This window comes from Arachis hypogaea, chromosome 16, assembly GCF_003086295.3.
Source record: "Arachis hypogaea cultivar Tifrunner chromosome 16, arahy.Tifrunner.gnm2.J5K5, whole genome shotgun sequence".
Taxonomy (NCBI): Eukaryota; Viridiplantae; Streptophyta; class Magnoliopsida; order Fabales; family Fabaceae; genus Arachis; species Arachis hypogaea.
In genome coordinates, this window is record NC_092051.1 from 115,777,450 (window position 1) to 115,782,972 (window position 5,523).

Consider the following 5,523-nt stretch of genomic DNA (forward strand, 5'->3'; position numbering starts at 1 on the left):
TGGAAAAGGTTTACTATTGTTAAACCTATTTCTTCCACCATTATTAAAGCCTTGTTGAGGCTTTTGATCCTTCCATGAGAGATTTGGGTGATTTCTCCATGAGGGATTATAGGTGTTTCCATATGGTTCACCCATGTAATTTACCTCTGCTATTGCAGGGTTCTCAGGATCATAAGCTTCTTCTTCAGAAGATGCCTCTTGAGTACTGTTGGATGCAGCTTGCATTCCAGTCAGACTCTGAGAAATCATATTGACTTGTTGAGTCAATATTTTATTCTGAGCTAATATGGCATTCAGAGTATCAATTTCAAGAACTCCCTTCTTCTGAGGCGTCCCATTACTCACAGGATTCCTCTCAGAAGTGTACATGAACTGGTTATTAGCAACCATGTCAATGAGTTCTTGAGCTTCTGCAGGCGTTTTCTTTAGGTGAATGGATCCACCTGCAGAAGTATCCAATGACATCTTAGCTAATTCAGACAAACCATCATAGAATATATCCAGGATGGTCCATTCTGAAAGCATGTCAGAAGGACACTTTTTGGTCAGTCCTTTGTATCTCTCCTAAGCTTCATAGAGGGATTCACCTTCTTTCTTTCTGAAGGTCTGAACATCCACTCTAAGCTTACTCAGCTTTTGAGGAGGAAAGAACTTGGCTAAGAAAGCCTTGACCAGCTTATCCCAAGAGTTCAGGCTATCCTTAGGTTGAGAGTCCAACCATACTCTAGCTCTGTCTCTTACAGCAAAAGGGAAAAGCATGATCCTGTAGACTTCATGATCTACTCCATTAGTCTTAACAGTATCACATATCTGCAAGAATTCAGTTAAGAACTGAAAAGGATCTTCAGATGGAAGTCCATGAAACTTGCAGTTCTGCTGCATCAGAGAAACTAATTGAGGTTTCACCTCAAAATTGTTTGCTCCAATGGCAGGAATGGAGATGCTTCTTCCATGTAAATTGGAATTAGGTGCAGTAAAGTCACCAAGCATCCTCCTTGCATTATTATTATTTTCGGCTGCCATCTCCTCTTCTTGTTCGAAAATTTCTAACAGGTGCTTGCTGGATTGTTGTAATTTAGCTTCTCTTAGTTTCCTCTTCAGAGTCCTTTCAGGTTCTTGATCTGTTTCAACAAGAATGTTTTTGTCCTTGCTCCTGCTCATATGAAAAAGAGGGAACAGAAAAATAATAATAGTAGGGATCCTTTTTACCCAGGTATAGAGGTCCCTGTGTGAGTAGAAGAAAGGAAGAAGAAAAGAATGTAATGTAAAGAAAGAAACACAAGGGTGAGGAGAGCAAAGATGTGAGATGAAGTGTTGGTAGATGAATAAATAAATAGAATGAGATGAGAGAGAGAGGATTTTCGAAAATAATTTTTGAAAAAGAGTTAGTGATTTTCGAAAATAGTTTTTGAAAAAGGTTAGTAATTTTCGAAAATTAAAATAAAAAAATTAAAATAATTAGTTAATTAAGAAGAAATTTTTGAAAAAGAGGGAAGATATTTTCGAAAAATAGAGAGAGAGAGAGTTAGTTAGGTAGTTTTGAAAAAGATAAGAAACAAACAAAAAGTTAGTTAGTTAGTTGAAACAAATTTGAAAATCAATTTTGAAAAGATAAGAAGATAGGAAGTTAGAAAGGATATTTTAAAATCAATTTTTGAAAAAGATAAGATAAGAAGATATTTTTGAAAAGATATGATTGAAACTAGTTTTGAAAAAGATTTAATTTTTAAAATCACAATTAATGACTTGATTCACAAGAAATCACAAAATATGATTCTAGAACTTAAAGTTTGAATCTTTCTTAACAAGTAAGTAACAAACTTGAAATTTTTGAATCAAAACATTAATTGATGATGTTATTTTCGAAAATTATGTGATAAAGATAAGAAAAAGATTTTTGAAAAATATTTTTAAAATTTTTGAAAATAACTAAGAAAAATGAAAAAGATTTGATTTTGAAAAAAGATTTTGAAAAAGATAAGATTTTTAAATTGAAAATTTTGATTTGACTCATAAGAAACAACTAAATTTTAAAAAGTTTTGAAAAAGTCAAATCTAATTTTCGAAATTTTAAGAGAGAAAAATGGGAAGATATTTTTTTTATTTTTGAATTTTTAATGATGAGAGAGAAAAACATTAAAATGATGCAATGCATGAAAATTTTTAGATCAAAACAATGAATGCATGCAAGAATGCTATGAATGTCAAGATAAACACCAAGAACACTTTGAAGATCATGATGAACATCAAGAACATATTTTTGAAAAATTTTCAATGCAAAGAAAACATGCAAGACACCAAACTGAGAAATCTTTCATGTATAGACACTATGAATGCAAGAATGCATATGAAAAACAAGAAAAGACACAAAACAAGAAAACATCAAGATCAAACAAGGAGACTTATCAAGAACAACTTGAAGATCATGAAGAACACCATGAATGCATGATTTTTTCGAAAAATGCATGATGCGTATGCAATTGACACCAAACTTGAAAATTGACTCAAGACTCAAACAAGAAACATGAAATATTTTTGATTTTTTTTATTTTATTAATAATTTTTTTTGGATTTTTGTATTATATTTTTTCGAAAATCATTTGAAAAAGAAAAATAAGGATTTCAAAATTTTTAATATGAATTCCAGGAATCTTTCACTCTTAGTCTAAAGCTCCAATCTGAGGGTTAGGCATGGCTTAATAGCCAGCCAAGCTTTAGTATGGAATTACATGCATTGAAGTGATTAGTTGAAGCCTCAGTCCAAACGAATTTAGACATGGCTTTACAGCCAGTCAGGTTTCAACATGCTTCATGAAACACTAGAATTCATCCTTAAAAATTTTAAAGATCATAATAAAAAAATTTTTTTGAAAAGAATTTTTATTTTTTCGAAAATAAAAGAGAAATTTTTGAAAGATTTTTGAAAAATTTTTGAAAATAAAACAAAAAGAAAATTACCTAATCTGAGCTACAAGATGAACCGTCAGTTGTCCAAACTCGAACAATCCCCGGCAACGGCGCCAAAAACTTGGTGCACAAAATTGTGATCTCAGGCAACGGTGCCAAAAACTCTGTACGCACGTCTTAATAGATTGTTTTTCATTCACAACTTCGATACAACTAACCAGCAAGTGCACTGGGTCGTCCAAGTAATAAACCTTACGTGAGTAAGGGTCGATCCCACGGAGATTATTGGTATGAAGCAAGCTATGGTCATCTTGTAAATCTCAGTCAGGCAGATATCAAAAGGTTATAGTATTTTCGAATAATAATAATAAATAAATAGAAAATAAAGATAGAAATACTTATGTAAATCATTGGTGAGAATTTTAGATAAGCATATAGAGATGCTTTCGTTCCTCTGAACCTCTGCTTTCCTGCTGTCTTCATCCAATCAATCCTACTCCTTTCCATGGCTGGCTTTATGTAAGGGCATCACCGTTGTCAATGGCTACTTCTTATCCTCTCTAGAAAATGGTCCGATGCGCTGTCACTGCATGGCTAATCATTTGGAGGCATCACCGTCGTTAATGGCTACATCCCATCCTCTTGTGAAAATGGTCCAAATGCTCTGTCATGGCACGGCTAATCATCTGAGGTTCTCGATCATACTGGAATAGGATTCACCCTCCTTTTGCGTCTGTCACTACGCCCAGCACTCGCGAGTTTGAAGTTCGTCACAGTCATTCAATCCCAGAATCCTACTCGGAATACCATAGACAAGGTTTAGACTTTCCGGATTCTCATGAATGCCACCATCAATCTAGCTTACACCACGAAGATTCTGATTAAGAGATCCAAGAGATAATCATTCAATCGAAGGTAGAACGGAAGTGGTTGTCAGGCATGCGTTCATAGGGAATGATGATGATTGTCACGTTCATCACATTCATGTTGAAGTGCGAATGAATATCTTAGAAGCGGAATAAGTTGAATTGAAAAGAAAAACAGTAGTACTTTGCATTAATTCATGAGGAACAGCAGAGCTCCACACCTTAATCTATGGAGTGTAGAAACTCTACCGTTGAAAATACATAAATGAAAGGTCCAGGCATGGCCGAGAGGCCAGCCCCCAAAACGTGATCACAGGATTAAAAATACAATCCAGGATGTCAAATACAATAGTAAATAGTCCTATTTATACTAAACTAGTTACTAGGGTTTACAGAAGTAAGTAATTGATGCATAAATCCACTTCCGGGGCCCACTTGGTGTGTGCTTGGGCTGAGCTTGAATGTTACACGTGCAGAGGCTCTTTTTGGAGTTGAATGCCAGGTTGTAACGTATTTCTGGCGTTCAACTCTGGTTTGTGACGTGTTTCTGGCGTTTAACTCCAAACAGCAGCATAGAACTGGCGTTCAATACCATTTTACGTCATCTAAACTCGGTCAAAGTATGGATTATTATACATTGCTGGAAAGCCCTAGATGTCTACTTTCCAACGCAATTGGAAGCGCCCCATTTTGAGTTCTGTAGCTCCAGAAAATCCACTTTGAGTGCAGGGAGGTCAGAATCCAACAACATCAGCAGTCCTTCTTCTACCTCTGAATCTGATTTTTGCTCAAGTCCCTCAATTTCAGCCAGAAAATACCTGAAATCACAGAAAAATACACAAACTCATAGTAAAGTCCAGAAATGTGAATTTAACATAAAAACTAATGAAAACATCCCTAAAAGTAATTAGATTCTACTAAAAACATACTAAAAACAATGCCAAAAAGCGTATAAATTATCCGCTCATCAATGCCCTGGCATGCCACGCCCATAGTGGGGATCAAAATCACTCATCTGGAATTTAAGCCTGGCGTGCCACGCCCAAAACACCAAGTGGCACGCCCTCTTTGAGATATTGGCTTCACAAACTTGGCGTGTGATGCACGGAATTGTGATCACATTTTTCACAACTCCGGTACAACTAACTTGCAAGTGCACTGGGTCGTCCAAGTAATAAAACCTTACGCGAGTAAGGGTCGATCCCACAAAGATTACCGGTTTGAAGCAAGCTATGGTCATTCTGTAAATCTTAGTCAGGCGGATTCAATTGGTTATGAGTTTTGATAATTGAAAGATAAATAAAACGTAAATTAAAATAAAGATACTTATGTAATTCATTAGTGAGAATTTCAGATAAGCGTTTGGAGATGCTTTGTTGCTTCTAAACCTCTGGTTTCCTATTGTCTTCATCCAATCATGCGTGCTCCCTTCCATGGCAAGCTGTATATTGGTGGATCACCGTTGTCAATGGCTACCATCCGTTCTCTCAGTGAAAGGTCCAGGCACGGTTTCTGTACGGCTAATCAACTGTCGGATCTCTCGTCTCGGATGAAAAATACCAGGCACAGCTACCGCACGGCTAATCATCTGTTGGTTCTCACTTGTGTTGGAATTGGATCTCTCTATCCTTTTGTACACTGTCACTGCACCCAACATTTGTGAGTTTGAAGCTCGTCACAGTCATCCCGTACCAGATCTTACTCGGAATACCACAGACAAGGTTTAGACTTTCTAGATCTCAGGAATGCT

The 5,523-nt window shown here is 36.0% G+C and overlaps 1 non-coding gene across 1 annotated transcript; it reads left to right on the forward strand.

Annotated features, from left to right (window-relative positions):
* Window positions 1-519: 519 nt before the first annotated feature.
* On the forward strand, window positions 520-627 carry LOC112761760 (small nucleolar RNA R71). The gene has a single exon (XR_003182138.1). It is a non-coding gene; the product is annotated as a small nucleolar RNA R71 (small nucleolar RNA).
* Window positions 628-5,523: the final 4,896 nt, after the last annotated feature.